This window comes from Lactuca saligna, chromosome 2 (assembly GCF_052625555.1).
Source record: "Lactuca saligna cultivar CGN05327 chromosome 2, ASM5262555v1, whole genome shotgun sequence".
Taxonomy (NCBI): domain Eukaryota; kingdom Viridiplantae; phylum Streptophyta; class Magnoliopsida; order Asterales; family Asteraceae; genus Lactuca; species Lactuca saligna.
Window position 1 is genome coordinate 168237218 of NC_136418.1, and position 19272 is coordinate 168256489.

At 36.9% G+C, this 19272-nt stretch overlaps 1 long non-coding RNA gene across 2 annotated transcripts; it reads right to left on the reverse strand.

Moving 5' to 3' along the window:
- Nucleotides 1-15855: 15855 nt before the first annotated feature.
- Nucleotides 15856-17060, reverse strand: LOC145032678 (uncharacterized). 2 transcript variants are annotated; one of them, XR_013677186.1, is made up of 3 exons: nt 16882-17060; nt 16617-16684; nt 15856-16006 (listed from the first exon to the last, which is right to left on the reverse strand). It is a non-coding gene; the product is annotated as an uncharacterized LOC145032678 (long non-coding RNA). The 2 variants fall into 2 exon arrangements; XR_013677187.1 differs by having other exon boundaries at nt 15858-16006; nt 16886-17060.
- Between the last annotated feature and the right edge of the window lie 2212 nt (nt 17061-19272).

Below are 19272 nucleotides of genomic sequence, written 5' to 3' on the forward strand. Positions count from 1 at the left end.
ACACTAGGTAAAGTATAGTGAGAAGACTCACCTCAGGTATCTCGGTAACGCTGGTCTAACCTCCGCCTAATCAAAATAAATTCCCTAATTATTATAACTCTCAAAGGCTAGACTATGTCCTCTTATGACACTCTCAGAAGGGTAAAAGACCATTTTACCCCTCTCACAACTCAAAGGCCCCACAATAGACCATACCCTAAAAGTCAACTCAAAAGTCAACTTTCCGGGTTACGCTGCACGTACCAAATGTGTACGCTGGGCGTACCCGGCTGCCTCTCAGGATCGGGGAACGCTACCCAGTACGCGGTGCGTACTGGGATTACACCCGACGTACCCCCAACTTCAGCACCTTAACTCTTTTAGGTCTTAAACGGTTAAGACCCATGTCCAAAATTTAGATCTGACCACATCAAAGCCTCTTAATCCATAAAGTTGATGACTTTATGCCTTTGCATGGCTAGATAAGTCACCAACTCTCACAATGTTCTATCCTTTAACTCTAGAAGGCTTATACTCAAGCATGACCTCAACGAATCACTAAAGATGGAAGCTTTATGGCTCTAAATCGCTAATAACACTGAATAGGGACAGATCTCGGACCATGGAGCACTTTACAATCATAAAGTCTCCACCTTTGGGGTTTTTAGCCATAGCAAAAGCACATGCAACAACAAATCAAAAGAAGAGGAAAGTTTTGAACTTTATACCTCTAAGTGTAGTCCCTTGCTCTGTAGATCTCAGATCCAAAATGGCACCTCAAGCTTTAGCTTCCAAAAACTCCTTTCCTTCTTCTTCACTAAGTCACCAAGGCACAAAAAGCTCAAAACAACACTCTCACACACTAAGGTCGATGGGGGCTCTCTTTTAGGGTTTCACTCACTGATATGGAGGCTAAGAAATGAGCCTTAGCACCCTTTAAATAGTGCACAACACAGAATTAGGGTTTTGCACCTGGGCCGGGTACGCCCGGCGTAACACTTGGTACGCCCAACGTACCTTGGCAATAACGCGTTCTTTTTAAGCGCTTGAGTACGCGCAGCGTACTCCTATGGTACGCCCATCATACTCACTTGCTAAACATAAGTTCACTCAAGGTCTAAACATGGCCAAACACAAAGAACAAGGATGAAATAAGTATACCTGAATCTCAGGATGTTACATCTTTTAGTTAACATTTTTAACAACCAATTTTCTTGTTGCAGAACATTCGAGAAGATCATTAGTGATCTCTATCGGGTGGTTCAGGATCCTAATGAATCCCTCAGGGATTTCATGAACAGGTTTAGAGGGGAAGCTCTAAGTATCCACAATATCGACATGGAAATTCCCTTAGAAGCCTTCAAATTGGGCTTAAAGAAAGACTTTCCTTTCTACGAAGAGCTTGCACTGACTCCATGCAAAAGAATGGATGAAGTAAGGAGCATGGCATTAAGGTTCTAAAGGTTCGAAGAAGACAAGGAGATCCAAAAAAGGAGAAACCCACCAAGCTCATATGATAACCCAAATCTAATGACCCAAATTTTGAAATAAAATTTTCTTTTTTAATTAACCAAAACATTCCCATTAAATATAAAGTAACAATGACAATTGTTTTCAAACATCAACATTTTATTTCAAATATCAGAGTGTCCCATCAAATCAAATGTCGGAGAGTGCATGCCGCACCATCAAACCTTTCCCTTTCCCTTAGGCTCCGAAGTACCTGAAACCAACCACAAACTGTAAGCTAATGCTTAGTGAGTTCCCCAGAGCATACCCCGCACAATCCACATAATCAGATAATCCATATTAGCTATAAAAGCTACATAAACCATATAAGCCATGCATAAAAACATATAAGGAAGCCCTAGAAACCCTCCAGGGTCTTACTCTGGGTGCCATAGGAACCCCCACGTGGTCTTAGCTCAATGCCTCGGGAACCCCCCGAGGTCTTGACTAAGGTTGCTCTGGAAACCCTCCAGGGTCTTATACCCTAATGCCTCGGGACCACCCCGAGGTTTTTACCTAGGATGTCGTGGAAACCCTCCAAGGTCTCACCTACATGCCCCGGGACCCCCCCCCCCCCCCCCCGTGGTCTTCCATGCAAGTATCATAGATACAACTAGCATACCACATATCACATAATCAACTAGCACAACACATAGAAAGTAATGGGTCGGCCTTGGTGCCTTCAACCCATTGGTATGGTGAGGAGACTCACCTCTCAAGGAATGTTGAACTGATGATGTCAATCCCAACTTGCAGCTCCAACTCAACTACCTACAATCAGCATGTGACCAACTTTGTCAAAACCCCGAAATACCAAAAATTCCCTTAAGGTCAAACTTGGTCAACCATGGTCAAAGTCCAAGCCAACAGTCCATGTTGACCCCAACTGGTCGAGTGCATCCAGAAACTCATCGAGTTCCTTCATAGTCCATACAACCGAAATCTCGAGTCAGCTCGCCGAGTTACCTGAGCAACTCGTCGAGTTCCTTAATGTCCATAAGACCAAAAAATCGTGTAGACCGAAAACTCAAATCATTCCCTGAAATCACTCAGAATCCCAAAAACGGGTAAACCCTACCCAACTCGTCGAGTTGGCTAAGCAACTCATTGAGTTCTTTCAGCCCTTTTCGTGTTCAGTCCTTTCCAGTTGAATCCAAGGATCCAAAATACAGATCCAGCCCCCTATGATGTAGTTACCACGTAAAGTTGCAAACTTTACATGCATGCAAGGCCTCACAAGGCTAAAACACTAAAACTAAGGTTCAAACAAGGTTTAATGCATGGAAAAGGGCCTAAACTAGATAAAGTGGGCAACTTTATGTCCATGGAGCCCTATAGGTGTCTAGATGTGGAACCATATCCTCATGACAAGTCCAAATCCGAGTATGGCACCATTTTGCACCAAAAGCGACCATATTCTTTCATAAGATGAGATATAAAAAAATAAAGATCAAGATAGCAACTTTTTACCTTCAAAAGGATGCTAACACCAGGTAGATGCTAGATATAAGGTCCTTTCATCACTTCAATCTCTTCAATATTCAAGTTTCCTTCCAAAAAGCACAAGATTCACTCTCCAAAGCTCACACACATACTCATGGAGGCACTAAAGCACAACTAGGGTTTCTCTCTGGACAGTTAGGACGATGAGCGAGGTTACAAATGGCCCATAAGTTCCTTAAATAGGGTGCAAACCACTGAAAATTAGGGTTTTCCTTTACAACGCCTACTCGTTGAGTTGGGCCTTCCAACTCGTCGAGTAGATCCTAAATCCCACATCCCACAAATGATCTCTACTCGAAGAGTTGGAGCTCCCCAACTTGTCGAGTTCCAGTTTAAAACCCTAAAATTCTGAAAAGTAATTGATACTTGAAACGTGCGTTACACCAAATAGTAAGGCCGAATCCTCAACCCAAAGATCCTATAAATATCCTTACTCCAGAGCCAATCATCATAGGGTTAATCCCATTGAAGATGAAGGAAAGGAAGAAGACTTTCCTAAGATCGATGACTACTGTTTTTCTATGGATGTTTCAAGTTTGGTATTTGCTTGGGAGGATCTTGGCGTCAAAGCGAGATAGCCAATAAAGGGAAAAAAGACCACCACCTGGAAAGATAAGTCCAAATGGTGTGCATACTATGAGGACTTTGGTCACATTACAGAATATTGCATAGCCCTAAGAAAGGAGATTAGTTACCTACTTAGAAAGGAATACTTCAAAGATATTCTCGGAGGAAAAAAAAAAAGATCCAAAGAAAAGGATCAAGATCCTCATAACACCCTAGAAAAACCAAGATCCCCTCCTGTAGACGCTAAGGTAATTAATGTAATATGTGGAGGATTTTAAATTTGTTGTACCTCTTATTCTGCAGCAAAAAGACATTCCAAAGTGTAAAAAATAGAGAAAGAAGAAAGATCTCAGAAGAATATGTCGATCATGAGCGAGAAGGAGATTACCTTCGATGAAACAAATAGAGCGGATGTCCACGATCCCCACCACGATGTACTGGTGATCACTCTTTACATCGCCAACTATTTTTTCAGAAGGATCCTTGTTGATGGAGGATCCTCGATCAACTTTATACTCCTGTATTCCTTGAAAAGAATGAACATCCCCGAAAGCGAAATAGTCAAAAGATCCTTTGTACTAAATGGCAAAACAAAGCATACGGTCGGCAAGATAAAGCTACTTATCTACATAGAGGGGGTAAAATATATGCAATGCTTTTGTGTAATTGATACATTATCGTCCTATAATGTTATAATAGGTAGACCATGGATCCACAATATCAACGTTTCCCCCTCAACATACCATCAATGTGTGAAGATGCCCACTCCATGAGGGATAATAAAAATCATAGGTGATCAACAAGAATCTAAGGAATACTATAAGACCTCATTGAAATCTTCAACGGTACCACGACAAGCATAAAAATCAAAGGAGGGGGCACAATGTGTGCTAGAAACGAAGAGAGAAGGATGTGAAGGAAGTTCCCCTGAACCTCGAGGATCCTAAAGCCAAAGTCCTCATAGGATCCTCATTACCAGAGCATATCGACCAAGAACTAATAATATTCTTAAAAGATAGAATTGAAACATTCACATGGAAGCACGAGGACATGACAGGTATGGACAAAAATATTATAACTCATAAACTCAAGGTTGATCCTTCTTTCAGACAAAGACACCGAAAAAGAAAGAAGTTTGCACCAGAAAGAAATTAGATCATCCAAGAAGAACTAGAAAAACTTCTCAAAACATGGATGATCAAGGAAGTAAACTTCCCAAGGTGGCTAGAAAACGTGTTCATAGTGCAAAAGAAGAATGGAAAATGGAGAGTATGTGTGGATTATACATATCTTAACAAGGCTTTCCCTAAAGATCCTTTCCCCCTACCACACATAGATCCCATGATAGATGCCATAGCTGGCAATGAACTACTAACATTCATGGATGCATCAACAGGGTTCCAAAAAATTCAAATGGAACCATCTGACCAAGAGGATACCACATTCATAACCCCAATAGGTATATATTGCTATATTGTTATGCCATTTGGTCTTAAAAATGCAGGTGCGACATACCAAAGGCTAGTTAACCGGATGTTCAAGGATAAACTAGGGGACACCATGGAAGATTACATCATTGACATGGTGGTAAAATCAAAGAAAGTTGAAAATCACCTCAAGGATCTTGAAGACGCCTTCAACATACTAGACGAATACAACATGAATCTGAATCCTTCCAAATCCCATTTTGGAATGAGATCAGATAAGTTCCTTGGATACATGGTGAGTAAAAGAGGAATAGAATCAAGTCCAAAGCAAATAAAATCCATCATCGATTTAAGATCCCCATCCTTGACAAAGGATATTCAGAGACTAACAGGAAGAGTATCATCTCTTAACAGGTTCATCCCAAGACCCTCAGAGAGGCGTCAAGCTTTCTATGACATCTTGAAGAAGAACAAAAGATTTGAGTGGACTAAAGAGAATGAAGATGCTTTTCAAGAACTTAAAATTTATTTAGGTTCTGCACCCTTGCTAGTGAAACCACTAGATGGGAAACCACTTCTCCTACACCTTTTAGTATCCTATAACACTTTAAGTGTTGTTTTAGCCTAGGATATTAATGGGGACCAACATCCCATATACTATGTAAGTAAAAGTCTCCTGGATCCCGAGACTAGGTATTCCTATCTTGAAAAACTAATACCTGCATTAGTAACTACTTCTACAAAATTAGGATATTATTTTGAAACACATACTATACATGTGAGAACTAATTACCCCATCAAGAATGTTATGCGAATAATAGAGATCTCAGGTAGGATGGAAAAGTGGTCCATGAAGTAAATCACATATGACATCAAATTTGAACCAGGATCAGCAATAAAGTCAGAAGCACTAGCAGACTTTGTGGCTGATTTCAATGATGATCAACAACATAAAGTAGAGTTGGAAAACAAGGAACTCCAAAGGGAAGACAATATGTGAAGATGGACACCCTTCACTGATGGATCCTCAAACTTTATAGGAACAAACCTAAGGATCATACTAAAATCACCATAGGGGGACATCATACCCTAGGCAGTCGGTTGTAAATTCAATGCAACCAATAATGAAGATGAATACGAAGCATTGATCATGGGAATATAGCTAGCCAAGGATCTTCAAATAAACGATCTGCAGGTATTCATTGACTCATTATTAACTAATGATTTTAATAGATCCTATGCAATAAAAGACGAAAGAATAACACTATACCTCCAAATCCTCAAAAAGCTAGCCTCCAAATTCGAAGCTTTCAGCCTAATCCAAGCTCCTAGAAAAGAAAATGTTGAGGGAGATGCACTAGCCAACCTAGGATCTTCCCTTACGATCCTGCCAGAAGTCAAGTTCCTTATAACCCATATATTGATCTCGGTAATAGAAGACCCCTCCAACAAACCAGATGATCCCAATAACCATGACCAAACAACCAACATGGCAATAATCAAGGATCATGGCCCTCAACACTACTATAAAAACACCCTTTAATGACACGCATTGCGTGTCGTAATAGCCACAGATGAAACGCAACTGTGTGTCAAGGAAGGTCCTGTCATAAAGGAAGACGACACACATTTGTGTGTCATAACCTTACGATGTGCATTTACGATGCATTCTTACGACACACAAGGCGTGTCAAGGAAGGCCCTGTCATAAAGAAGATGACACACATTTGTCTGTCGTAACCTTACGACTCGCATTGCATATCCTTAAAGCCCCTGTCATAAAGAAAGACGACACACATTTTTACGTGTCATAATTATAAATATTTTAAAAATTATATGTTTTGATACATTTAGTAATTTTAAAATTAAATAACACATTAGAAGTGTCATAATACAAAATAAAATACAATAAATAAGAAAGAAAATTCATTGCACTAATATGTAAAATATAAATAATCATTCCAATAGTAAGTAAATGTAATACATTGCTAATATTGCATAATATTTACTATTGAAAAACAAAACATGTACATTTAAAAGGAACCCGTGAGTAATTTCTCCTTTGAAAATATCCATGGTGCTTTAAGCCTTGCAACCTCACCACTTGAAGATGCATCAACTAGTGGCAACTCATTTTCTATAAGCTTGTACCTAGCACATTCCACATATTCATGCCCAAAATCAGTTACTTGTGGCTGTTGCATTCTAAAAGAATCCTTGTCATTAAAAGAATTGAATTAAAGCTTAAATAGGTTGGAATGCTTGATGGAAGAGATAAAGGATGTCGAGAGTCAACACTATGTTAGAAAAAAGATATGAACTTGCCTAATGGACATATATGTTGACATGTCAGCCCATGGTAATGCATGTGAAGTATTAATACTCCTTGCACTATCAAATGCATTGTGTGCCATTTTCTTGTCACCTTGTTTCCTATAAAGTTGTACAAAGTAAACATTTAGCCCTAGCTTTATATACAATAAAAAAAGATTTACTCAATGTAAGATCTACCTTCCCATGATATACCCATGCAACAACTAATGATAGATTTAACTGCAATGATATGATAAAAGCATGTTGCTTTAACTCAACATGATGTGATAAGCATCCTAGTACCACCCATAATTAATTATTGGAGCTCTCAAGTAGTAAACCACAAAAAATCATTTTCTCAGGTAATTGCTTGCACATGAAAAGGAAAAGAAAATTTATACCCAAAGAAGATTTAATTGGGTTAAAAGATCACAAGTGAAAATACTTACTTTTGGATAGGATCATGTTTCTTTTCCTCCTTAAAATGGTATATGACATCCAAAGGGGTGGCAATATATATATATATATATATATATATATATATATATATATATATATATATATATATATATATATATATATATATATGTAGATGTTAGCTTGCCATGGAGCCAAATGTAGAGCATATTGATATGAATGCCTGACACTAAGTGCAGCTGAAGAACATGTGTTTTCCATGAAAAAAATGAAATCTATCAAAACTTTCTCTATTTCTAAGACATTCTCTTCATCAATCTATAGGATGCAGTTCACATAAATAAGCTAGCAAGGGCAAAAATGTCATATACCAAGTTCACTATACATAACAAAACTTTCATAATGAGATACACAAAATATGGGCATACCTGAATATCACTATGCAACTTCCACATGCATGAAACATTTTTTGCCAAGAAAGTACCAGTTTTAACAACTTTTGATGCCTCCTACAAATTTATAAAGAGTTTTTTTAATGTTTTGTATTAATTTGGACAAAGTATGGAATCAATTTACCTCTAATATTGAAGCTCCGATCCCCATCTAAATGCACCTGAACTTATATATTCCTTTGATAACTCAAGAAGCCCACACCCAAGTATATAGTGTGCAACTACATTTTCAGGTGATATTTGTAAAGATTGTTGAAACTTCTCAACTCCCTTCACCCATAGAGCTAGTTACTGAAATATATATTAGATGTTATAACCATGATCAATTAAGTAAGATTATAGGTATAAGGGAGTAAGTGAGAAACAAATTACAATTAACCGAACTAATAGCAGAAACACACAAGGAATGTTAGTTGCAACTACATTGCATGTGGTAAAATATTACCTTTCGATGCGAACCAAGCATCAAGAAGACATATCCACTCTCAACCACTGCAAATACTCGTGACTCCTCCAACTCAATAGCTCGATCATATTACTATGCAATGAAAAAAGAATTCAAATGTATAATGAGGGAGGAATGAACATTTGTAGGGGAAAAGTACCTTAATAGTTGTTGTGAACATGCTCAATCATTGATAGGAAAGACCTAAAGCCAAAAGTAAAGAAAAAAATGATGGATCACTATTGAGTAATACCAACAAGAGAAGGGTATAATCAACAATTATGAGAAAAGAGTACATACTTCCTATAAATCTATAGTTGTAGGATACCCTCTAATGACATGATGAAGATTATGCCTCAGACCATTTCTTCTGATGGACCTGCAAGAAATACCTAAATGTTAATGGAAAACATGCGGGAGTTGGAGCCCAAAGTTTAAGTTAGAAATGGAAAAAGGATAAGAAAAGAACATGATGAAAAACCTATAGAAAACCTAGTCTACAAAATTCCCAAAATGCCCTTGGCGACTTCCCTGCAGCTTCCAGGCAGACATCAACCTCCAAGTTCTCTTTTCCTTCTTTTTCCAACAAATCACACATTGATTCCTGTAAACAAAACACAATGGGACAAAATATAGAATTATTTACCATTTATATATGTATAAAAATTTGAACTTTTGAGTTTTGAAATAGAGCTTAGTGGAATCTTTATGAACAATTAGGTCCAAAATCAATAAACTTGAATGGGTTCGAAAAATCTTGCAATAGGAGAACACAAGTATTGATATGGAAGCAAAAGTTCACAAAAAACAATTGAAACAATCAAATTAAATTGAAACTTATAAAAAATGAAAAAAAATAGTCTATTGTTAGTAGCTAAAATTACAAATAAGTAAATAACAAAAACTCAAAATCCAACAAATATACATAGCAAATTTTTAAGTAAAAGAAGTCACAAACTAGAGAAGTAAACACATAAATAGAATTAGTACTACCGTCAAACTCATGTAGTCTCAATTTTGGCCTTTATAAAAGGATTAAAGTACAAACTCTATAGATACTAACACCAAAAGAAAGCTAAAATCATACCAAAATAACACCATCTAATTATTCCATCAAACACTTGCTTTGCAAATTGGAGAGGCACCAACAAAACACCACATGTTCAAGACTACAAGACAAATTTGTCATCCAAGAATCCAAGACAGAGGTAAAAAAAACCCAACTGCAGGTGAAACTTCACCTATTCAAGGGAAATGGCATAATCATCCTCGTCTTTGGTTGATCACCTTTCCCTACATAAAATAAAAATCAAATATTTAGAATACATAATAAATTGAAAAGAGATTTTAGATGAATGATGATAGGAGATGGAGATTCAAATTTTGATTTATCATTTATATAGAAAACACAACACAAAAGAAAACACAACAGAGTACAATTCCCAAAATATGAAGGTGTGGAAAAAATGGGTCTATTTCACTCCCTTCAGTATCTTTCAACCAGTATTGGGTTTATTTCACCCCCTCGGTCTATTTTAACTGGTATCAAGTCTATTTCACCCCTACAGCTAAGAATACAATCCTATAAGCAAGAGTCACAAAGACAACAAGCATATATAGGCATAACAATAAGTGTTACAAAGACAACTATCATCCTACACACATAATCCAGTGGGTCGACATTGGTGTCTTCGAACCATGAGTACAAAGAAGGAACTCACCTCGATCTGTTGATAAACAAATAACACTCGAGATGCTAAACCAGAAAAATCATTGCACTAAATCACAAATAATCAAACCCTAATTACCAATTAGGCCTTAAACCAAAACAGAGAGTTTGAAACCTTAATCCCGACTCCTAGGGTAAAAGCCTATTTTACCCTTCCCTTACTGGACCTAACTAAACTTGACTTAAAACCCAAAATGACCCACTACCTAGAAATGACTCCATAAAGACCTAAGGCCTAACAATGGCCTAACCCCAAAAAGACTTTTAGCCCAACAATGGCCCAAAATAGTTCAAGGCCTAAAAGCCCAGTTGATGAGTACGCCGTGCGTCCCAATAGATTACGCCTATCATACAAGTCCAAACAACAGGGAGACAGCGGGGCTCAAACCCAATACTCACAGCGTACTCCAAAGTACGCCCAACATACTAGTCAGTGGATTTTTCTCATCCAAATGGCTTAATCCCTTAAGACCTTCTCGTCCAAACCTCAGATGTACTTCTAAACAAGGTCTTAGTCTATAAAGTCAAAAAATTTAATCCTTTGCATGGCTCCAAGAGGTCCAAATCCTAGATCTAGAATTCTTTCTTCATAAAATGGCCATAAAATTTTGCATGGTTGATCCTCAATCATTAAGATGCAAACTTTATTATCAAGGAGCCTCGGAAACATCAAAAGAACAATGCAAGACCCCAAGAGTAGCATTTACTCACAAGAATCATCTTATAGGACCAAAGAACATAAGACTTTAACCACATAAAAGATTAACACTAAATAGCCATAAAGTTCAGAGATTTATACCTTCTAAGGCTTGTAAAGATGTTGAAGATTCTAGATCTTTAAGCTCCAATTCAACCAATACTTCACCACCAAGCTTCGTCTTCTTCAAGGCACCCAAAAACACCATAAGATCACAACCAAGGCTCAAGAACATGCAAATGGATGCTAGGGTTTCGTGGGGATCTTTTTAGGGTAAGGATGCCGATGAGGAGTGGGGGGAGGGCAACCTCAAGGTCTATAATGTTGCTTAAATAGGGGTCAGGCCTTAAAAGTTAGGGTTTGTGGTCTGAGCGAGTACGCCCATCGTGCGCTAAGGTACACACAACGTACAAAAGGTTCCACGAGTCCGACTTAAAGAGAGCACACCATGTGTACTCCAAGTGATGCCTAGCGTAACAAGGACCAAAATGCAAACTTTTATAATTTTAGAACCAAAATAAAAGATACCAAATAATCTTGTGTTGCATTAATAAACTGACGAAGATTTAATCATTATGAAACTAATTATGATAATGATATGTCATAGTGTAACGCCCATACTCTCATGTATTAACTTAATGGCTTTAATTTTCATAATTTGCAAGGTCTACTCGACGAGTTGGATGCCCTGACTCGTCGAGTAGAAGCGGGATTGGCCACGTGTATAAGTGACTGTCTCGTCGAGTCCAGGATAGGACTCGACGAGTAGGAGCTGGAGGATGAAACCCTAATTTCCGGGGTTTTGCACCCTATTTAAAGGGTAATTATCCTCCCTTATCCCTCTTACAGCCTCTTGAGAGTCCAGAAAACCCAAATACGTGTGTGTGCTCCATTCTTGTGTGTTTTAAGCTTTGGAAGGTGGATCGTAGTGAGAGGAGATTGAAGATCAAGTAGCTAGAACCAAGGAACATGTGTGGATCTGAAGTCTACCTCAGTTTAGCATCATTTGAAGGTATCAAGTCGTTACCTTGACCTTCTTTCCTTCTAGATCTCATTTTGTTGAATATTAGGGCTTTTCTAGCATGTTATGTAGCCATTCTTGGGTATGAGCTAGGATCTGAAGTCGCAACTTCAGATCTGAGCTTACCTTGGTCTTTAAGTCCATAAAGTTTCCAGCTTAGCAAGTATGAACCCTTCCTTATAAGTTAAACCCCATTTCAAGCTTGTATTTGATATTCTATGTCTTTAGAGCCTTGCATGCACATAAAGTTTGCAACTTTACGTGATAAACTTGCCTTGGGAAGCTTGATGTGCAATATGGAGCCTTAGAATGGATTAAAAACCATCTAAATGAATAAAGGTCTGAAAGGACTTGACATTGCATGGCCAACTAGGCGATTCCGATGAAGATTTCCGTGTAAGGACTTCTGCATGGACTCGGCGAGTCAGTAGGGTGACTCGGCGAGTCAGCTAGGGTTTTCCCGACATTTAGACATGCATGAAATCGACGAGTTGCAGGGAAACTTGGTGAGTCAATGGGGGATTTCACGACTACTTGTGTTCTAGAAGGACTCGACGAGTCAGTGAACTGCACTCGACGATTTGGGTCAACATGGATTGTTGACCTTGACCGTTGACTTTGAATTTGACCAAGGGTTGACTAGTTGACTTATGGGGCATTTTGGGAAAATTGGAAATTTATGAATATGATTATATGGTAAATATTGACAGTGGAGGTTGAGACGGTGATCCGAGTGTTTGAGCTTATCATTTCGAGTCGACAGTTGAGAGGTGAGTTGTCCTCATTATACTCAAAGGTCTAAGACACCAAGGTCGGGCCTTTGGATTATTATATGTATATGTTATGCTAGTGTGATCTGTTAGATCGATATCCTGGTAGATAGGATGATATTATGAATTATGTAGCTATGATCCGTTAGATCAGTTTGTTTGTCTATAGACTGTTATGTGATTATCTGTTATATGTGCACATGTTTGTTTGATGGTTGAGGCTTATCTGCTTTGTGCGAAAGCCAATAGACCTGGGCATTCCAACCTGCTGGTTGTGGGTCGTGAGTATTCCATCCCGAGGATGATTGGACTCATAGTCTGTGGGCATTCCAACCTGTTTGGTTGTGGGCCTGAGGTATTCCATCCCGATGATGATTGGACCCGTAGTATGTTAGCATTCCAACCGGATGGTTGAGGGCCTAGGGTATTCCAACCTGATGGTTGACTGGACCCATAGTGTGTTGTTTATGGTTATATGTGTATTGTTGTGTATATGGGTATTTTGTGGGAACTCACTAAACTCTCGGACTTACAGTTTTAGTTTATTGTTTTAGGTACATCAGGGGATCATGGCAACGCAAATACGTGATCGTACAACTTCTTATTTTTTTTATGACTTTGTTTCTGGGAGACTCTGATATAGACTATTTTGAAAACAAATTTGTAATAACTGTTGGTTTTTAAATGTTTTAAAAAGTTTAAATTTGATATGATTTTTATGGGTGTTACACATAAGTGCGACTTTATCTGGTAGAAGAAAAATAATGAAATGTAATTTTGGTTTTGAATTAGTGGTAATATATTAGATAAGTAATGGGCTACTGGTTTTTGAAAATCTACTTACAACATCTTACTTTTATTTCAATTCTTTTTAAAGCACGTCACTTTTAAAATTTACCAATTACATCGTTTTATGTCATTTGTAAAGCATCTCACTTTGAAAATCTACCACTAACAACAACCTATATTCATTTTAGTTATTTTTAAAGCACTTTACCTTGATAATTTACTAGTTTTAACAACCTACTTTTATTTAATTTTAATTTAACGCCCTGCACTTTGAAATTTTGGCAATTACCACGTCCCACTTTGAGTTTATGCCATTTTTAATCATTGTAATTTGAAAGGTAACAATTACAACATCTACTTTTATTTCATTTCATTTTAAAGAATCATATTTTCAAATCAACCAATTATAACATCCTACTTTCATTTTAATTCTTTTTAAATCACTAAACTTTGGAAATCTACCAATTACAACATCCTACTTTCATTTGAGTTATTTTAAACAATTTCGTAAAATGTGTCCAAATTTCAGCATACGATTGACATCAAGAGACTACCATCCCTACTTACGGAGAAATTAGCGACTTAGTATGTTCGTATTTTTGCTACGATTTTTTTTTTTAGGGAGACATTATGGACAAAGCCATGGAGATTTAAATAGAGAGTCAATATTATGTCGTGCTATTTGTGAGAAAGAACAACCAAATCCATCCAGACTAAGAGAAATGAAATAGTTGCAACTCATGTGATGTTAATCACATTTTCTTTTTGACTATTTTTCTTGATAGATAGTTAAAGTATTTTGCTATCCTTTTTTCTTTATTAAAACATATGTGAGTTAAAAAGGATCCTTTTCTCAAAAAAAAAGAGTATAAAGTGAGAAGTATCGCATTTAAGATATGCACCGTCAATAACAATGCACGTGAGGTGGTGTGAAAAAGGCAAATTGTTTACCTGGTAATAAGGGAAAGTCCCTATTGGATAACGACAACGACGTCGTTAGGAAAATGTTTTGAAACCTAACCTGTACCATCACTCTTTCACGTGCATTCCATCTCTCTTAATTTCTTTTTCCAAAATTTCCCTTTCTTTTTCTCTAAAATCCCCCCCAACCCCCATCCGTACAGTTTGTAAGCATATGTCATGACTAGCGACATTTTTGGCTCATGCGGAAAAATATAACAAAATACAAACGCTCCATTACATATATAATTTATTAATATCAGATTTTAAAACATACATGAATTAAATAGTGTTCATTCGTACATACTACGTACTATATAGATTCGTATTTAGATTTTTTTTTCTTAAAAATGTTTATTTTATCGTCATATAACTTTTTACAAAATGTATTATAATATTTTTCTTGGAAACGAGAATTACATCATATATATATATATATATATATATATATATATATATATATATATATATATATATATATATATATATATATATATATATATATATATATATATATATAATCACAAAAAGAGTTGTACTCAAAACCAGTGTAATAAATGTTTCATAATTACTAATAAGTTTCTACAAAGTCTTTCTATTTAAACCTATCTTAACATGACACATGGTAACGATATTTTGTAAAAAATTTGGATTTATATATCGATATATTTGGATAATTTCTTTTGATTATGTTATACATGAAAGTAGAATAATTCAAGAAAATCAAGTTTGAATAGACTTAATCTAAATCACAAACACATAATACCTTATTGTTATTTGTATGCTTTCAAGACAAAATCGATAGAGTAAACTTCGTAATATTGGCTTAATCCAAATCACAAACACATAATAGGTTATTGTTGTTTGTATATTTTCGAAACAAAATCCGACAAAGTAACCTACGTAATGCGTAAACTTTTTGTGTCTACTGTTGCAACACCAAATCTTCAATCTATATGATGGTTTTTAAGGGAACTTCATGTCCTTTGGACTACATATGTCTGTTACGTTTTTTGCAGGAAAATAACGATCAAATCCAGTTTCATTATATGGATTTTGTTTCAAGATTGTCGTTAGGGGATCTGCCCCTTGGACCCCGTTAGATTCCCATTAGACCTAGTCAGGTAAGATGTAACATCCCCAAAATCACGGCTAGAAAAGACCGGTTTTGTTTATACTTTATTTCAAAATCAGAGTTATCTTTTAATAAAAGGGTTGCGGAATTTGTCCCAAAACAATAATATGATAAAGATTTATCAAAGGCATTTCCATAGAAATGTATTTCATTAAAAGACTCGGGATGTCATGTTCGTACAGATCAAAAGTATAAACAGTACAATATAAGCCTTACTACATTATTTCATATCTACAGGCCTATATCCGTAATCCCTCGTCCAAAACATCACACCTATGCTCATGCGCCACTACCTGTAATGCATAAAACTGAGTGGGTCAGGCTTGGGAGCCTGGTGAGCACATAGGGTTTTCAACCCACAATAAATAAGTTTATTAATTCCATCAATCAATAATAACCCGATTACCCATTTCCGTTATCCTCACATTACGTCCCTAAATACCTATTATAAGGGACCTAGCCTAAGGATCATCATCGGGACGGACACTACTGCTAAGGGGATTCCTCAGCAATAAATGTCCTAATAGGCAACCATGTGGGGGGATGGAGTACACCGGTGAACACATTGTTCACAACACCTACAGGTTGCGAGCCTGCTAGTGTTCCACTGGACTGTCTAGAAGAGTCTGTGGTCGTCATCTATACTCCGCTAGATGACTGGATCAACAACAACAACATCGAGGCCTCTCATCATTTTATCACACATCACCTATTACATCTACCCATGTTTTACCCCAACATTTTCGTAGATATAAAATACATATACAGTTTAAATCATTGAAAACATGTATAAAAACATTCATCCAGCATAGATAACAAGTATACAGATAATATGCACACATAGCACGTAATATATAAAATACTTCATATCTATGTGTAAGATGAAAGTAACTATGCACTCACTTGAAAAGGTGGTGATTCCGAACTCAGACAGCGCTTCGCTTCTTAAATAGAATTTTCTTCAATGAAACCTAGTATTATTACCACTAGAGTTTAGTCTATTATTCACCGAGACTAATTAATAGTCTAGCTATTATTATTATTATATAAGCGTTAAAAAAAATACTTATATAACCCATAATAATAGCCCAAATATTTATTATAAGTTCATAATAACAATACTAATTTTAAATATAAGCTATAGTAAAATAAGGTAAGCATAACTTACTTACAAGGGGGTTTTAGCTAGGAGTCGGGCTCTGCAGGGGCAGAACTTCGTCGTTGAATCTTTCTAAGAAAGATTCGTGCAACGCTTCAGCGCTCACCTTACTATACTAAACTACAGAAAGAGAAGTCGAATCACGAGGGACCGAAATGCTCGGGGGATAAGGAGAGAAAGACTCTTGAATCAAGAGAATGGTGCAAGAAATATGAGAGCCCAAGGCTCTTATTTATACTAATTGAATTTTCAAAAACTACCCTCCATAATTACTTAATGACCTTTTAGTTATATAAACAACTAAACACCCCTCTATAATACTATTTTAAATGGATTTAATGATATTTGTACTAAACTAATGTCGAAAGAATTCAGCATTAGTCTTATAATGACCGCATCGTCGATACCTTTCTAATGATATATACATATGTATATATATGTGTACGTATACATGATTTATACTTTATTTTAATACGTAAATATGCTATTATAATTTGTAACTCGTTCATACGAACTCCGTTTTTGACGTTCCTTATATCCACGCGTAGGTGGAGGCGTACTCTACAACTTTCGTTTAGACTCCGTCGGCTAATTTTGACTTTACTTTTAAAGTTATATTTTTAACAGGCCGGGACAGGATTGGTCTGTTTAAAATCTCATAACTTCTTCATACGAAGTCAGATTTGGGCGTTCTTTTTATCGATGTTCTTAGTTTAACATATTCTACGACTTTTGTTTAGATCGCTAAGGCTAAATCTTGCTCTATCATAAATTCACTACTCACGCTTCCCGGTATCATGTCGGTTCTGTCGTGAAACTTCGATGGGTCATAACTTCTTCGTTATAACTCGGATTTCGGCGTTCCTTATATGCACGGAAACCTTGAGACATATTCTAAAACTTTATGTAGAGATATCGGGATTATCTCACACTTTAATTTTGACGCTCATTTTATTCTTTATTAATTATACATTTATAATTAAATAATAAACACATAAACACACATAATTCACATAATACTCAAATATTTCACCTTTATTACTTCAAAAAGAGTTACAAGAGTTGACCTAGACTATTACATTGACAAAAATGTTTAGCCCTGAAACCCGGGCGTTACATAAGATGTCCTTTGGAACCCCACTAGGGGTGCTGACCCCAAAATCATTTATTATTGACTTTATATTAGTTATTGGAGTGTCCACTTTCCACCTCTAATCTCAAAATGTAGCCAAACTAAACTCAACTTGTTTTGAATGAACCCTAACTATACAAAAAATGTTCATGACACCAAAATCACCAACATATTTTTAGCAAACCATGTTCAAGTCTATGAAATCGATGCTTAATATTTTTCATCTCTCTTTAATGCCTTTCCTCTTTTGTTGGATCGGTATGTCTGACCAATTGAATTTATGCATAACTGTAACGTCCCGACTCCCAGGTATGATATTTAAATTATTTTATTCATTTTGAGAGGGCAACTCGACGAGTTGGAAGCACCAACTCACCGAGTAGAGAATATTATGGTCGCGGGATTCTTAGAGTCTAGTCAACGAGTCAGAGGACCCCGACTCGGCGAGTAGGAGCTGAGTGAGGAAACCCTAATTTTTCGGGTTTGTGTCCTGTTTAAAGGACCTTGAACCCTCAATTCCGACACCCTTATCACCCTACTACACTATGTGAAACCCTAATCAAGCTATAACCTTGTGTGTAAGAAAGATAGGTTAATATTGTGAGTTTTAGTGCATTCTTGGAGGAGAGTTGAAGAGCAAAAGACTTTTGACGAGAAGGAGCTTTTGGATCTGGTGTTCATTCATTCTTAGCTTTTATTTGAAGGTAAAAAGTCACCATCTTGCTCATTGTTTTAGTTAGATCTCGTTTTTAGGGATTTAGAACCTTTTTCCCATCCTTCTTGGAGTTCTAGAGTGTTATGAGCTTGTCATGGGGTTGAGACTCTAGATCTGGACATATTGAGGCCCCATGAGCCCAAAGATCCAAGCTTTATTCAGCTTGGGCAAGTCTACATGCATGAAACCCTTTATGGATCTTGTTTTGGCATTTTGAGCACTAGACGCCATGCATGAACGTAAAGCTTGCAGCTTTACATGATAAATGAGCTTTAAAAAGTTAGATCCAGAGTATGAGACATCATTTCTGCCTAAAATCATCAAATGAGAAAATGGACTGAAGGAACTCGATGAGTCGGTAAGCGTTTTTCCCCGATGCATCTGGACACATTGTAACTCGTCGAGTTGATGAGTCATCTCGGCGAGTTGAGTTGGACTTTCACGATATTCTGAGGAACGCAAAGGAAATCAACGAGTCGCATAGATGCACTCGACGAGTTGGGTCAACATGAACTATTGACTCAAGTGTTGATTTTTGTTGACTTTTAGGGTT